The sequence below is a fragment of the Bos taurus genome, chromosome 11 (assembly GCF_002263795.3).
Source record: "Bos taurus isolate L1 Dominette 01449 registration number 42190680 breed Hereford chromosome 11, ARS-UCD2.0, whole genome shotgun sequence".
Classification (NCBI taxonomy): Eukaryota; Metazoa; Chordata; class Mammalia; order Artiodactyla; family Bovidae; genus Bos; species Bos taurus.
This window is the reverse complement of record NC_037338.1, coordinates 31,948,585-31,965,267: the sequence shown is the minus strand read 5'-3', so window position 1 is coordinate 31,965,267 and position 16,683 is coordinate 31,948,585. Positions and strand designations below refer to the sequence as shown.

The 16,683-nt window shown below is 38.8% G+C and overlaps 1 long non-coding RNA gene across 1 annotated transcript in view; it reads right to left on the bottom strand.

Moving 5' to 3' along the window:
* Positions 1-405: 405 nt before the first annotated feature.
* The window catches only part of LOC132346513 (uncharacterized), a 233,580-nt gene continuing 217,302 nt past the window's right edge, over positions 406-16,683 (bottom strand). Inside the window, exon 3 of the long non-coding RNA XR_009496336.1 lies at positions 406-572. This is a non-coding gene — a long non-coding RNA (uncharacterized lncRNA). The remainder of the gene's footprint in view (positions 573-16,683) is intronic.

The following is a 16,683-nucleotide window of genomic DNA, read 5'->3' as shown; positions in this document are numbered from 1 at the left end:
AGAATCTGCCTACAATGTGGGAGACCAGGGTTAGATCCCTGGGTTGGGAAGATCCCCTGGGGAAGGGAAAGGCTATCCACTCCAGGATTCTGGCGTGGAGATTTCCATGGACTATGGGATCGCAAAGAGTCGGACAGGACTGAGTGACTTTCACTTTCACCTATTAAGGCTTCTTTTTATTGCCTGTCACCAAGTAGGTCCTGAAGGGATTTTGATGGGAATACACTAGAGTCTGGAACCCTCAATCTGTGGGGAACATTATAATAAAAATCAGATTTGTATAGTACTTTCAGTTCAGTTCAGTTCAGTCGCTCAGTTGTGTCTGACTCTTTGTGACCCCATGAATCACATTCCACAAATATCGTATATAGCATCTATTTTAACATTTACAATAATCCCAGGAGAAAGGCATTTTTCAGATGACAACTGTTAAGAAGGAAGATGTGACAAAGACAGGATTACATACATTTACGTAGCTTCTCAGAGGCAGAAGCAAGCCTGTGTTGGATAGTGGATATTGGACAGTGGGGGTCGAGCAGAGTTGAGTAGTTCAGCATGCTGAAGAGGAAATCCTGCCAAGGGAAAGAAAGAACATCAAAATAAATAAGTAAAGCAAGATGGAAGAGGCTAATTTTGTACTGTTTGTCATTTTTCACCCAAATGATTTTAAAGCATGAGACATGCTACTAGAAAAGTTTAATAGGGAAGAATCCTTGAAGTTGGTTTTAGGAATAAAATAAAAAGCCATTGGGTTCTATCCTCATGAGAATAGAGAAATTCTAATTTCTCTATTGAGAATGAGAAATCATTTTAATGAGAAATGATTAATGAGAAATCAACATGAGTGTTGAGAATGTTAATTTTTGTTGTCTCTCCTTGTAAAAACCTATTGATGATAAAATAAAAAGTGTAAAGATTGTTATGGGCTGAATGTTTGTGCTCCCTCCAGATTCACGTTTGAAATCTTAATCCCCACCCCCTGCCATGTGATCTTATTAGAAGATGGACTCTGTGGGAAGTGATAAGGTCATAAGTATGGGAGCCTCCTATGGGGGATTGGTGTCCCCAGAGAGCGTTCTCACCCTTTCCACCATAGGAGGATGCAAAGAGCAAAGATCCAGAAGGGGAACCAGCCATACTGACACTCTGATCTTGGACTTCAACCCTTCACAACTGTGAGAAGTAAATTTCTGTTGTATACAAGTCACCCAGTCCATGGTACTTTGTTAGAACAACCTGAACTGACAAAGACAAGAACGTTACAATTTACTGCCCATCTTAGTTCAGACTATGATTTTAAAAATAACATAGAATGAACGGCTTAAATAACAAGAATTTATTTCTCATAGTCAGGAGGCTGGGGATTCTAAGATCAAGGAGATGCTGGCATATTCAGTGTCTCTTGAGAGCCTGCTTTCTAGGTCACAGACAACTGTCTTCTATTTGGCTGGTCCTCATGTGGCCCCTGTGATCTCTTTTATAAGGGCACTAATCACATTGAAGAGGGGTCCACCCTATTGACCTTATTACATCACAAAGCCCAATATCCTAACACTATCGCATTGGGAATTAAGTTTTCACCATATGAATCCTGGGAGAACACAAATATAGCAATGCTCAGTATTTTTCACCCTGAGTCTCTAATATTGAAAGGAAATCTGAAACTCTGTAGAGTTCTTCTCAGAGACTAACCTGAGAAGGTTGCCACCACCAGTCTTTCTAGACTTAATCTTAGGACACAAGCACATCTATGCAATACATAAGAAACTAAAAAGAAGTTTGCATGTCAACCAACTCTAGCCCCATCCATCTGACTGTCACACACATGTACTCATGTACACACTCATACAGAAGTGATCCACTATTGTATGGAAACAGCTGCAGTTCAAGCTGGTAAAACATTCCACTGAGCACCTTCTACACAGATTAAACCTTTGTTTTCCTATGCTCTGAAGCTGATAAAGGAGAACACTTAGATGAACTAAATAATAAAGAGATCTCATTATTGTCAATTAATTCTGCACATATAAGGATAAAAAGGCCTTCCTCCCATAAAATTGTAATGCTGATTACCTTTCTCTGGTCTCTTTAAATCCAATCACTTAGCTCAATCCATCAGCATTTAAATACAAGGAGGATGGTTTCATAAATCGAGACAACACAATTCAGTGCCTTGACACACTGCATTTGCTATCAATTATGTTAGTCATAATCTCAAGTATTAGAGAAGGATTGGTATATTAACTTAATACTGCTCAAGGGACTGTGCTGTGTTCACAAATTTGTTATTATATTTTAAGTTTTTATGTTGCTCATTGTACTTCATTAAGCTGAGAAAGAGAATCAGAGGTGTGGATACTGTACATGCTCTTGCCTCTGCATATTGCCCATTATTTTCTTGTAATTAATTTCTATTTATTTATCGGAGTATAGATGGTTTACAATGTTGTGTTAGTTCCAGGTGTACAGCAAAATGACTCAGTTATACATATACATATATCCATTTTTAGATTTTTTTTCCCATGTAGGCCTTACAAAGTATTATGTAGAGTTCCCTATGCTATACAGTAAGTCCTTAATATCTATTTATATATAATAGTATGAATAGGTCAATCCCAATCTCCCAATTTATCCCTCCCCCCATCCCCAGGCCCTGGTAACTGTAAGTTTCCTACATTCATGACTCTACTCTTGTTTTGTAAATGAGTTCATTTGCACCCTTTTTTAAGATTCCACATATAAGCAATATCATATGATTTCTCTTTCTCTGTCTGACTTACTTCACTCAGTATGACAATCTCTAGGTCCATCCATATTGCTGCAAATGACATTATTTTGTTATTTTTTATGACTTTGTAGCATTTCATTGCATACATGTACATCTTCTTTATCCATTCCTCCATCAGTGGACATTTATGTTGCTTCCATGTCCTGGCTCTTGTAAATAGTGCTGCAATAAACATTGTGATGCATGTATCTTTTTGAATTATGGTTTTCTCTGAATATATACCCAGGAGTAGGATTGCTGGATCATATGGTAGTTCTATTTTTAGTTTTTTAAGGTACCTCCATACTGTTCTTCATAGTGACTATACCAATTTATATTCCCACCAACAATGTAGGAGGGTTTCCTTTTCTCCACATCCTCTCCAGCATTTATTGTTCATAAAATTTTTTGATGGTGGCCATTCTGACCAATGTGAGGTGATATCTCATTGAAGCTTTGATTTGCATTTCTCTAATAATAAGTGATGTTGAGCATCTATTCATGTGCTTTTTGGCCATCTGTATGTCTTCTTTGGAGAAATGTACATTTAGATCTTTGCACATTTTTGATTGGCTTTTATATATATATATATTTAGCTTCATGAGCTATTTGTATATTTTGGAGATTAATCCTTTTTGATTGCCCACTATTTAAAATCCTATTTTACCAATCCTTATATGATCTCTGATCTTGATATATCCTAGGTCTGTTTTGCTTTGTTTTCAGAGACTTATTTAAATAGAGTTATACCATCTATCACATGTAATGGTGTGACTGAGAAAATTCATGAGAGTCTTAAACAAGTTATTTCTCTGAGTCTAAGTCTCTCCATATATAAAATCATAACAACACTCACCTCCATGGATTATTATGAGAACTAGATAGCCACTGAACTTTCTTCTTTCTTTCCCTCACCTGAGGTTACCCTAGAAGTGTCCATGTAAGAATCAAGAATGTGTTTTAGTTATAAATTCATTTTTCCTTATGTTATCTTTCTTTTTTTTACAGAGATCATTTTCATGAAAAATAAAATATCATGAAAAATGACAAATCTTCCACAATTGCATCACTCATAACATATATTTATTCATTCACTCAACAAATATTTATTAAGGATCCATTATGTGCTAGGAATGGTTCTAAATTTTAAAATTAGAGCACTAAATGAAACACAAAAATCCTTGCCCTTAGGAATAGCTTTCATTTTTCCTCTCCTTTGCACTTCTCTTCTACATATACAAATGTGATATGTGGATGCAGTAACCGTAGTCATGTTTTTTACTCTGCTTCTTTCATTTATTATTAGATCTTTAAAATATTCCATGTTGCTGAAGTCTGTAATTTTCATGTCAAAACAGTATTGCTTGGAGTTGATACACAATAATTTAATTGCCCAGTCCTCTAATGTTGGAAATTTAGCCCCAGCACCCATCCCCAAGGTGCAATGAGCATCCATGTAAATTTACCTGTTTCTACTGAATTGCTTTATATAAATACATCATGGTGGGATTACTGTGTCAAAGTATAAGAACTGTATTATATCATTTAGGTAAAAGTAAGAAATAAAGTCCAACTCATTATTCTCTGGTGGATTCTTTCTACATAGTTTGAAGATAGTATACAACTTAGTACTCAAAAGTGTGAAACATACATGGAGTACTATAGGAATTCAAACTACATTAGTTAAGATAGGAAGAAACAGGGAGACAGATTTTAGCTATAGAGCTCTTAAAATCAAAAAAGATGAGATTTCCAAAGTGGAAGGTGTGTGGCCCAGTGTGGCAGAAGAACCAGCGGAGACAGAGTGGGTTGAGGTTATGCAAAGGTCACAAGTGAAGACTGGATAAATTTGAACATGATCTAATAAATAGTGGAGAATCATTATTTCAGCAGTAGAATGGCACAAAGAAAGAAGTGTTATATAATCGGTAAAGGAATACTATCTTGCTCTAGGGAAGCTGAGGAACCTGGATACTACATTTCATTTTACTGAGCTTTTACATTTGTTATTAAACCCCAAAGCTTCCTCTCACTGTTCTTCAAGGCATGAGGAATGTAAAAACCCTAAAGCAGGATCAAGCCCAATGGGGAATATTCTAAATGGGATGTGCTCGGTCAGCACAGCATGCCTGACCCTCCAATGAGGAAGACACAGAATCAATAATCCCCAGAGAGGGAGGGACAGTTCTGTATGGTAGAAAAGTTCTTCCAGCTCGTGAACTAGCCAAAAAAAATTCTTTCCATTCCAGGTAATTAGGCTTCTACTCATTAAGTGAGGCAGCATTAATAATCGGTTAACATTTCAGCCCAAAGGTCAGAGTATAGATAAGGGAATTTTGTTTTTTTGGAGTATCTTTTCCTGGTCTTCAAATCAAAGGTTATTAAAATCGAAAGACTGGGCAATCCCTGAAGAATGGAACCCAGTTCCCTTCAGAGGACTTGGGTATGGTAGTGATTAGATACTGTTCAGGCTGATTGTTTCCAATTATTTGGAGTGGGGGTGGGGGGGTGGGGAAGACTCCACTTAGGCAGAAAATATCCTGAGGACAGGGCTTCACTTTAAATGTGCTTTGCTTCCCTGGTGGCTCAGACAGTAAAGCGTCTGCCTGCAATGTGGGAGACCCGGGTTCGATTCCTGGGTCAGGAAGATCCCCTGGAGAAGGAAATGGCAATCCACTCCAGCACTCTTGCCTGGAAAATCCCATGGACGGAGGAGCCTGATAGGCTACAGTCCATGGGGTCGCAAAGAGTCGGATACGACTGAGCGACTTCATTTTCTTTCACTTTGTCCTAACTGTGGAACAGTGCCTGGATTGGTACCTGCCACATGGTACCTGTTCAACAAGGTTTGACTAACAAATGAATGAACCATATATACTAGGTGCCCATTAAATATTTGTTGATTACCTATTTGTTCAGTTTACAAGTTTTCTGTACCTGAATCTTTTTGACTAAAACTTAGTAAGGGAGAAAACTTTTCCCTCCATTACAGTGAGAGGAGCTTGAGAGAAGAAGAGTAAAGGAAAGGAAAAGAAAGTGTAGATTTCACCATAGGATAATGTGTCAGATGGGCCTGTATTACTCTCAGCTATTGAAAGGTCTCTTATCAGTTGTAAGACCATTTCCCAAAGCTATAAACTACCATAGGGAGATGTGAAGATGTCACTGTTTTGTTCAATGTTCCATTATCAAAGGCTAGTGCAGTAACCAGCACATACAACACATTCATGCATATTTGATGAGTAAATGATTGAAAGAAGGGAATATGGTTCTTCCTCCAGGGATTTCATAGTGAGGGTAGGAGACAGAACCCCACAGGAGAATTACAGAAACTTAGAACACTTCCACAGCCTAGGACTCCATTAGTGGTCAACTCTCATGAATGCTCAATCAGTCATGAATCCATCTACAGAGCCATTTTCCATACTTCAGTCTCCAAAAGGATACCTTGAGAAACTATGGGGTTAATTTCTAACTTTCTATTTCTATGCAGGTATAGGCAGAGTGGGAGAGATTTGAAGACAAAAAAACAAATAGAAGATCATATATGACTCTCTAGTTGGAGAAATAATACATATAACCATAAAATAATGAGAGACTAAGAATATAAATGCAAAAATTCCCCTATTGAAACCTTTTCTTCTTAGATAATTGCCTTGAAAAACATGACCAGGGCTTGGGAATAAGCATCAAATTGGTGGGACATAAAGCTAGTTATAGCCTTAGAAGCTCTCGTTTTGCAAAATTATCTTGCAAGTATAGCATATCCTAGGTACCCAAACCAGATGGCATAAGATTTGCTACCTTAAATATGCAGCCCACATGTCCACTGAATTGTGTAAGGGGCTAACTGGGAACATTAGATAACAACCCAAGCAACATAAACAACCCTGAAGTCATAGAAAACCAAAAGAAAATATATAGCTTTCTAAAGATTTTAAATGTTTAAAGCCCCTTAAGAAATACAGCATATGCAAAATAAATATAAGAAATGTTGAATTGGCATTGGATTAACATACTATAATGCAGCAGTAGCAAATGAATCCCTTGGTATCTGAATAATTAAGAGCCAGGATAGGATTTATAATCTAGGGCAACTAATACACAGAGCTCTAAATGCTGGTCTAGCATTAAGAATTCAGCACAACTGTATTGATGTCTTACTGTGGAGGTCTATGTATTTTTCTGCTCTATTTTAGGATAGGAGAGTACATGGATAGGTGAATCTGAGATCTATATTTATAATTCCACTTCTATTTGATATCACAGTTTGCATTAGAACAATATCAGACATTTAAAAAGGTTATCTGCATTTCTCATTCTTAGCATTTAACACTTTTAAAAGCAGCTTGTAAGATATCACTCCAGGTTCGTCATATCTTCTCTTACCAGTTAGTTACTAAATTCATTCATTCATTCCACAAACATCTGTTGAGTACCTACTAAGTGTAAAATGCTGTGCTAGGCTTTGGATCTGTGAAATGACTGAGAGATACTCCATCCTGGTGGAAGTTTATGGTCTTTGGAAAGTCATTTAGTTATGAGTAGTGATGAGGAAAAATGTTAGCTTGTTTAGATAATGGCACATCCTTTGGTGTGGATACAGCATGAAGGACGTGTAGCAAATTAAACTGGAAAAATAATTACTCATTTTCCTGTTAATAGAAGATCAATGGAGGAATAAGTGATTTTGCACTGAGGTGTGTGAGAAATGACCAGGTTACAGTTTTAAATGATAACCTTGAAAACCGTAGAGAGGACAGCTTGGAAAAGGAAGGGACTGAAGACAGAAAATTAGGGAAAATTCTGAAATTTTCCAAGGATACTGAGTGTTTAAGGCTGCAAAAGTGGCAACAGAGAAAAATATTTGAGAGGCATTGTTGAGGCAGAATCGATAGTTGTATCAAATTACTGTGGAATTAGTAAATTAGATTAGGGATTATGACTAAAGATATGAATTGATAATATTATAAATAAAAACATAAAGTGTGTGTGTGGGAAGCCAGGGCTGAACTTAGAGAATGCCCTAAGAGTTAAGAGACCAAGAAAAGAAAAAAGAGCCACTGAAGAACCATGATTGATACTGTGCTTTAGTACAAGTAAACAGTGAAAGCAAGTACAGGAGATTAAGTTCAAGAATTGCTTATTATTTAAAACTGGAAGAGATCTTCCAAAGCATCTAGTCTAATTCTGTAGCTTTGAAGATTAGAAAGACAACCTGCCCAATGTATTTGCCTATTTAGTGGCACAGCTGAGACTTAAATTCAATGTTTTGACTCCACAGCCAGTTTTCTTTCCATTGTATTTACATCTTTCTGATTACTTATGTGTTAATATCAGCTTTCTATCAGATCTTTCTCTTGTGCCATATTTATATCTCCTGGAGGTCAGCTTCTAATTTAATACCAGCTTTTCTTAACATATTCTAGACAGCCTTGAACTGGGATTTGGGAAATCTTACTTCAAGATTCCCTTGTGGCTCAGCTGGTAAAGAATCCACCTGCAATGCGGGAGACCTGGGTTCGATCCCTAGGTTGGGAAGATCCCCTGGAGAAGGGAAAGGCTACCCACTCCAGTATTCTGGCCTAGAGAATTCCATGGACTGTATAGTCCATGGGGTCGCAAAGAGTCAGTCACGACTGAGAGACTTTCACTTCACTTCACTTCGAGATATGTCACACTGGACATTTTCCTGAATATCTCTGCAGCTTTGTTCTGTAGCTGTTAAATTAATGATTGGTCTAAATGACTTTTTACTGTCAATTTTTATCTCTGGGATCGTAGCTATCCAGTGGTATACTGATTAGCAACCCATTACAAGATGTGTTCCAACCTATGTGAAGACAGATCACTGAGTAATGGTCCACTGGAAAATGAAAAGCAACTCCAGGCCTCTTACAGCTCTGGAGGACTATTAATGTGGACCTTAGAAATACTGATCAACTACAGCTGGGGAGTGGACTTCCCTTGTGGCTCAGCTGGTAAAGAATCCACCTGCAATGTGGGAGACCTGGGTTCAATCCCTGGGTTGGGAAGATCCCCTGGAGAAGGGAAAGGCTACCCACTCCAGTATTCTGGCCTGGAGAATTCCATGGACTGTATAGTCCATGGAGTCTCCGACTGAGCGACTTTCACTTTCACAGCTGGGGAGCAGTCTGTATAGCTTTTGCTGCGGTAGTCATTTCTTTTCACATGATCCTGACATTAGACGTAAGTTACTCTGCCATGGCTGCTATTTTCCTATTTTTATGACTTTTGGGGAAAAAAACTGACTAAGTTAGACTTTCTGCATGTTCTCAAAAATCTGTGATAAAGCTCAGAGCTGCAACACTGCACCAATTTCTTAATCATAACATGTTATTTAAAAAGAGCTTGCATTTTGCAGAGATATCACACAATGCTGATCTTCCTTGAAAGAGAAAGAATCTGATCCACCTATATCTGACTGACTGATCTTTCAAAGAATGCAGAAAGTTTCCTTTGCCTACCTTCTCAATCCGCCTAGGTCATCTCTAAGTGTCCCTTCCAGTTGATGACATACCAGAGAAAAGCAGAGTTTTTAAAAAACCCCTAGAACAGCTGTTGTAGTAAAGAAGACTTTTAATGATGTTTTGACATTTTCTGGAATGAATGCTTTGGTAATACAAATTTAGAAAGTGCTCAGGAAAGGATATGGCTAGTTTTAGCTCTCTGTATGTGAACTGCCAGTAACTTTCTTCCACTAATATAATTACACATAATATAAAGAAAATAATACATTTAATACATTTAAAAATATAGCACATTTTTTCCTGTATGGTATTCTCCAACTTTTGAGGTCCTAAGCTGAATATATAAACCTGTGCCTAGGGAGTATCTGTTCCATTAAAAATGGTTGCAATGGACTAAATAAATGAACACTGACATTTTAAAATATATGTATAGAATTGGATTACAGAGTGAAAAGGAGATTCCACCCCCACCCCTGGAGATTTTTTAAAGTAGAATAAGTACTCATCTTTCTAGAATTATTTAGTCATCTTCTCACCTGAAGGCTGGCGGAACTGTTTGACCTTCAACAATTTATTATGACCTTTGAAGTTTATGATTGCTTATTATTCCACTGTTATTTATGTAAAGTAGGTTTCAAATGTCCCTTAAAAACACATTCCTTAGATGTAAATGTTTGTGTTTGAGGCCTCGGAGTAGACAGGGACATACAGAATCTTCTGCAGTATGAAAGAGTCAGGGCAATGCTGCTGAAGCATGGCACAGTGGTGCCATTAGGGAGAACCAATGCCCTAGCAGTTCGCTCTTATTCCCAATTTGATAAATGGTAATGAGCATCTGCTAGTCTCCAGTGTAATGGGAACCTATGTGTAGTGATTACAGCCAGGAAGAACTTAGTGTTTGTTGCGGGGAAGAGTTTCCATACGTACATCATGAGTACTCAGCCATGTATGTGCACATATACACACACACCTTAAACCCTAGATAATAATAACTGAATCTGTTCAGGGTCCAGTTGTTTATAGCTAAGTCTAGTAGAGATGTCTGTTGATGTAGTGGCTTCCTATCTGAGAAGGCCTTATCCTTTCCTCTCAGACAGTGCTGCTCCAGCCAATTCTAGATGCAGCCCTTGGCAGACAGTGCCTACTGCAAGCTGATGTTCTCTGGCTCTGTCTCCTGCTGCCCAGGTGCTGTGTTCCCTGCTTGGCTGCCAGAGTACCCCGAGGTGTGTTTAACTCTCTGCACTGTTGACCACAGTGGTTCCCTGGCATCCAAATCTCTCCTCTCTTGCTGCAACATGTGAGGGAAAGCCATGACTTAATAATCGCCAGTTTCCATCATGGCAGACAGTGCTTGACATGAGCCAGTTGCCTTGAGAGCGAGGTGATTATCTTGGCTGGAATTTAATAGCTACAGGTGTTAACACCTGCTGCACAGTTAATGCCTGTCTCCATGACTGCTGTTTACTCTCTTCTTGAAACAGGTCATTTAGTGCTTGAGTCAATGGAAACAAGGTCTTTGGCCTTAATTTGCCTTCAATAATAGGCTAACAAAAACCAGCCCAACAGAATGAACACATGACCCCTTTGGCTTGCCCTTTCAGAGAAGAGATGTACATGAAAATTTGAGACTAACCTTAAAAAAGTTCATATTTCAAAAACTGGAACAGTTTAAATTGTCAAAGGTGAAGCATGACTAGCCCTTTAAAGTCTGGTATTCTGAAATAGAATAGCCGTGGCCTTTCATTTCTCATCATGGCTGCTGCCATTGTTTGGTTTTACTTGTGATTAAATTGATATGAAAGTTTCTAATAAGTATTTTGGCATGGAATGCCATGGATCTTCATAAATAGTGGTTGAATGAATGAAAGTAGTTTTTGCTCACCAGATTGAACATTACTGCAAGACCGAACTCTTCTTGGTCTGCATATTTTAGAGCCTAGCTCAGGGGTCCCATCTTCTGAGAAGGCTTCCCCTTTAATATTGCTTATGGTATATTTCCATAGTACTTTCTTATTTCCTTTATTACTACTTAACCTGTGGTCCATAGACCATCAGCATCCACATTAGCTGGGATGAGTACAAATGCAGGCTCTTGGCACCATCTCCAACCTATTGGACCAGAATCTATATTTTTAAAAAACCCAGAAATGTATATCTGCATTACCTTTTCAGAAACAATGATATAACATGTTCCCATTTCACGGTGCAATTAATTGTATATATGTCTGGCTTCTCCAGGGAATGAAAACTCCTTGAAATCAGGTCTTTGTTCATTTGGAATTAGCAGTCTGGTTTGCTGGAGGGCAGAAGCTGGCTTATTCCATTCTCTTTTCACAAGATGAATATGGCACAGAACAGTACCAAAGACCCTTGGTCCATGCCTTTTGACTAGCTATACTTTCAGTTAGATGCAACTGCTTTAGAAACTGTGTTTCTTCTAGGCTTCTAGCATTCAGTAAATAATTATTTCAATGCATGAAATTTGTCCCACCAACTTGAAAGAATGAATACCTCTCCCAAGCAAATCTAATTTAACCAGGTATGTGTAACTCATCAACAGATGTAGTGCCTTATGTTGCTATTACATTTAGAGTCATTATGGCAGAACCTGGAAACTCCTAGTCCTGTACAAACTGATGTTTGAAGCTCTTTGGTGGCATGCTTTCTTATTACTTTGGAAAGGACTTTTCTTTGCTACCCTTCCAGGCCCTATCTGTACTCTGTTGACAAATGGAAATGTTAAAAAGCCTAAGGGTAGAAAAAGCATTACCAACGTTTGCTTGTTACCAGTAACATATTACAGTTTTAATGATTTCTATCTGCTTAGTTTAAAGCATGTGCTAGCACTCGACACTGGATTGAGTGCAAAAAATGGTCTTCTCTGTTTTAACACAAGCAATCTGATTGTGTCTATAGTTTGGACCAGTGGAAGAACAGGGGTGGAAGTGAAAGTCAGTGTATGTGTATACCTACAGAAAGAGAGAGTCAAAAAAGTTGGAGCAAGCTGGAGGGAGAAATCAAGCATGATAATAAGAGCATGCAAGTAAACAGGTAGATGAGAAATGCACCAGCCTTTGTGGAAACATTGGTGTGAATCCTGGCTGTTATCTGCTAGCTGCAGATACCAGGGCATTTCAAAAAAAAAAAATCCCCTGTATTAAAAAATATTTTACCTAACATATGGAAACCTCAAGTTTGCCATCCATAAAATGGATATCTTAATTCTATTCATAGTCACCACGTACTTATGTAGACTGTACTCTGTGCAGGGAACCTGCTTACAGGTGACTGTGGCCCTATACTTGTCAGGATACACAGCACAAGTCTTTCTCTGCTTGGAGGAAAAGGTAGTTTTTCCTCATGAACACAAAAGTAACATGTAGGCTAGCTCATATGGTGGCCTTACTCATACGATTTCTTACAAGTGTTAAAAAAAAGATGGTATATAAAATTATGAAAGAATTCTTGGCATTCACTAAATATTTTGCCAGTTTTCCAGTCCTTGTTTTGCCTTTCTTTGATTAAAAATTCTATTCTCCAGATCTGACTTTCTCACCCAAGAACCAACACTGCCTACTGTTCATGAGCTCACATCCTTCCAGCTCTGCCCCCAGGGTGTTCATCTCTCCCCTTAGTTTCAGTGCAAAAAAAATCTCTGGAAGGGCATCTGACAGACCTGTCCAGAGTCACTGGTCTAGAATGGTGACACTTTCCTCACTGTAACCATGTGAGGAGCAGGGAGGGGTACAGAATCCAAAGGAGAGCATTTTGTTGTTTCCCCCCCCCTAGAAAGATGAGTGGTATGAGGAGGAGAGAAAAATCAATCTTTCACCACAATTCTTATACATTTTGAGAACTTGTAGTATGCTGAGACTTTGATAATGCTGATGAAATACAGAGACCTAAGAGGTAAAATTTGTTGGAAAATATAGAATACACATGATTTCAGAACCACTATATCCAGATGAGTCAGCCAATACAAAATAAGAATTCTAGCATTGCTCTTGATGGAAATCATTTCTCCTGTCTGGGTCATTTTCTTACCTGAAACATGAGGAGACTCAGAAGGGGCCATTGTTGACTGGTCAAGAAGGACAAGTAGGCATCATCTAAGACAGAGAGGAGACTTCCATTCTCCACTCCTCTGACACTCATGTTGACTTCTTCTGGTGCATGTTTATTTTTTTTTTTCCTCCAATGTTTTACTGTTTTCTTGAATTCATATTGTGTTAAATGAAAAATGCTGACTTACATTGTTGCAAGTACATGTCAGAAAACAGAAGTTACCTGGAAAACATTTGAGGTAACTGCTAATTGCATTCATTTGCTAATTAGCACTTTCTTTGTCACTGACTACAATGCCAAGATTGGATTTCTCACTGGGAAATAGAAATAAAGCAAAAATTAAGAAAGTAGAATGTTAGTTGCTAGGAGGATGTCAAGAACAAAGATAAATGAAAAGTGTGGATATCATGCTAATATTTGAAGGAGGGGAGACCGGCGAGGAAACAAGCATACCTATGTCCAAAATCGCAGCAGTTGTAGCTTTTTCATTAAACAGTGCTGGTTCTATTTGACTGCAGAGCCACGTGAAACTGACGGTGCCTTAGGAGTCAATTTATATCTGAAAAAAGGTGGTGTAGTGAGCAGAGGAATGGGCTAAGCAAGGACTGTGATTACTCTGGAGGTTCTAATCATAAGGACAGAAGAAAAGCAAGTTTTGTAACCAATGGACTCAATATGGTTGGGCTAAAATGGAACATTTATCAGACACAATAAGGTATTGCCCAGAGCTCTACTTGATTGGCCTTGGAATTTAATGTCACAAGCGGACACAGTTCCTTGAAATACACTACAATAATCACACCAGTTAGAGGTTGGTAAATCCAGATGGGGTATACATGCTCTCTATCTTCCCATTGCCATGGAATCAGTAAGGAGAGATGAAATATACAAGGTATCTGGCTTTTTGCTTTTGTAGGAAGGAGTGACACCTACAACAGATGTATAGAGATCCTGCTCCTGTTATCTAACACGTTGCGGGTTTTGCTTGTTTAGTGTTTCAGTCATCTAATTTCTTTTACTTCATTTATTCTCTTCTTGAGTTATCACTACAGAACAAGCCACAGAGTTTGCTGATTTCCTTCATTTCTTGTCATGATTGCTAAGCAGACCATCCAGTGGTTTGGTGCATTGGTGACACAGAGTTGGGATGAGGGGTGACCTGCACTCTTGTGGTCTCACATTCCAGAGAGTCAAAGAATCACTAGGAGACTGTGCAGTGTGCCCTGTAAGAATGTATTAGAGCAAATATATTTGAAGCTTATTGGAAAAGAAAGAGAGAGGGGGGCAGGGAAGGGAGAAAGGAGGAAGGAACCAATCAGCCTGTTGAGGTAAATTGTAGCATCAGGACTGAAGAATAAGAACCTGATAATGGGAATTAAGGCCACAAGGGTGGAACGCCAGTGGGATCTAAGATGAACATGCCTCTCCAGAGCAGACATACCTGCACGGACATGGCATGATGCACAACTTAGAAATCTCAGACACTGGAATTCTAGTGTCTTAGAATTCTCAGACACTAGAATTAGTCTGCTTTTATTCAGGAACTGGCCTCGTGCATGAGGCTTATTATGGGAAAGGCTATTCTGAAGCTGCCAAATTGACCTTCTGTAGTCTTAGCTGTGTCACTAGAAACAGATGGGCTTCCCGAGTGGTGTTAGTGGTAAAGAATCTGCCTGCCAATGCAGGAGATGTAAGAGACACAGGTTTGATCCTTGGGGCGGGAAGATCCCCCAGAGAAGGTCATGGAAACCCACTCCAGTATTCTTGCCTGGAGAATCCCACAGACAGAGGAGCCTGGAGGGCTACAGTACATGAGGTCACAGAGAGTCAGACATGACTGAAGCGACTTAGCACCGAGAAACAGAAAGACCATGTGGAGCTCGGTCCCTGTGCTGGCCTGACCATTTATCACCCCTTCCTCATGTGGGTACCCTTGGCAATAGGCCTTCTTTTTTCAAAAAATATTTTTGTTTGCACCAGGCCTTAGCTGTGACATACAGCATCTTCTGTCTTCAGTGCAGCATGCGGGATCTAGTTCACTGTCTAGTTGTAGCATATGGGATCTACCAATGACCCAGGTCTCCTGTATTGGGAATGTGGAATTTTAGCCACTGGACTACAAGGAAAGTCAGCAATAGGCCTTCTTGTCCTATCAAAGCAGAATACACATAGTGCTGAACAATGGAAAACATATCATTTCTATTCACGGAACCATTTATATAGTATTGAAAGGTAAATAAGGCCAATAAGTAAACATAGACTTGAAATTATATTTTTAAGCTTTACATTCATAGGCAATTTCTATTTCTCTTTCCAACCCTATTTACTTACTTCCTTGCACAAATCCCTAACTTTAGCCAAACTGGCATATCTAGTTTTGTATTTTCCAACCTCATACTTGGTGCATGTCATACTACTCAGGTTCATTTCTCCACTTCCTCCACCCACAGTGTTCATTCTGATGGTCTTTCTGCAGCTGCTGCTGCTTAGTCTCTAAGTCATGTCTGACTCTCTGCTACCCCATGGACTGTAGCCTGCCAAGCTCCTCTGTGCATGGGATTTCCCAGACAAGAATACTGCAGTGGGTTGCCATTTCCTTCTCCAGGGGATCTTTCTGACTCAGGGATCAAACCTGTGTCTTCTGCTTGGCAGGCGGATTCTTTCCTACTGAGCTGTTCTATAATGTGGAGAAAAAATGGTTGTGAAAGTTTAGATTCACTCTTGATAGTGAAATTCTGTAGTTGAAAATCCAAAAGGGGTGACATTATTAAATTTTGTTATCCCCTGGTAGTTTAATTTTGTGTGTGTGGGGGGGTGTTCTTTATTGAGTTTTGAACATTCCCTGGTAGAAAGAATTTGTTAACTGGACACTCACCAAGGCTTCAAAATATGTAACTTTGTTGTTGTCGTCAATAACAGGAACAAATGACTCATGAAAGTTAATCACAGGCATTAAGGAGAATTAAAATATGTATCTGCAATCAGGGGTTCAGATTCAAGGTGAAGCAAGCAAGAGGTCTTACTGATAATAACAGGAGTCTCCTTTTTCTATGTGCTAGGAAAACATATTTCTCTGGCATTCTGAGATGATTGACAATTTTCAATAGTATCCTGAAATGATCCAGATGTACATCTCCTGGGGAACTGTTTGATCAAATGGTTCCATCATGAGATTATTTCTCAGGAAGATCACCAGATATTACCTCCCACAGGTACCGGCAGGCCTAATTCAAATTTGTATCAGGAAAAGCAGCCAAACCACTTGGTAAATTTGAAGGACAAAGAGGAGACTTCCCTGCAGGCAAAAACATTTCTCCAAGTCCATCAAAGCTTTTACAATAGAATTAGAATTTTTGAGTA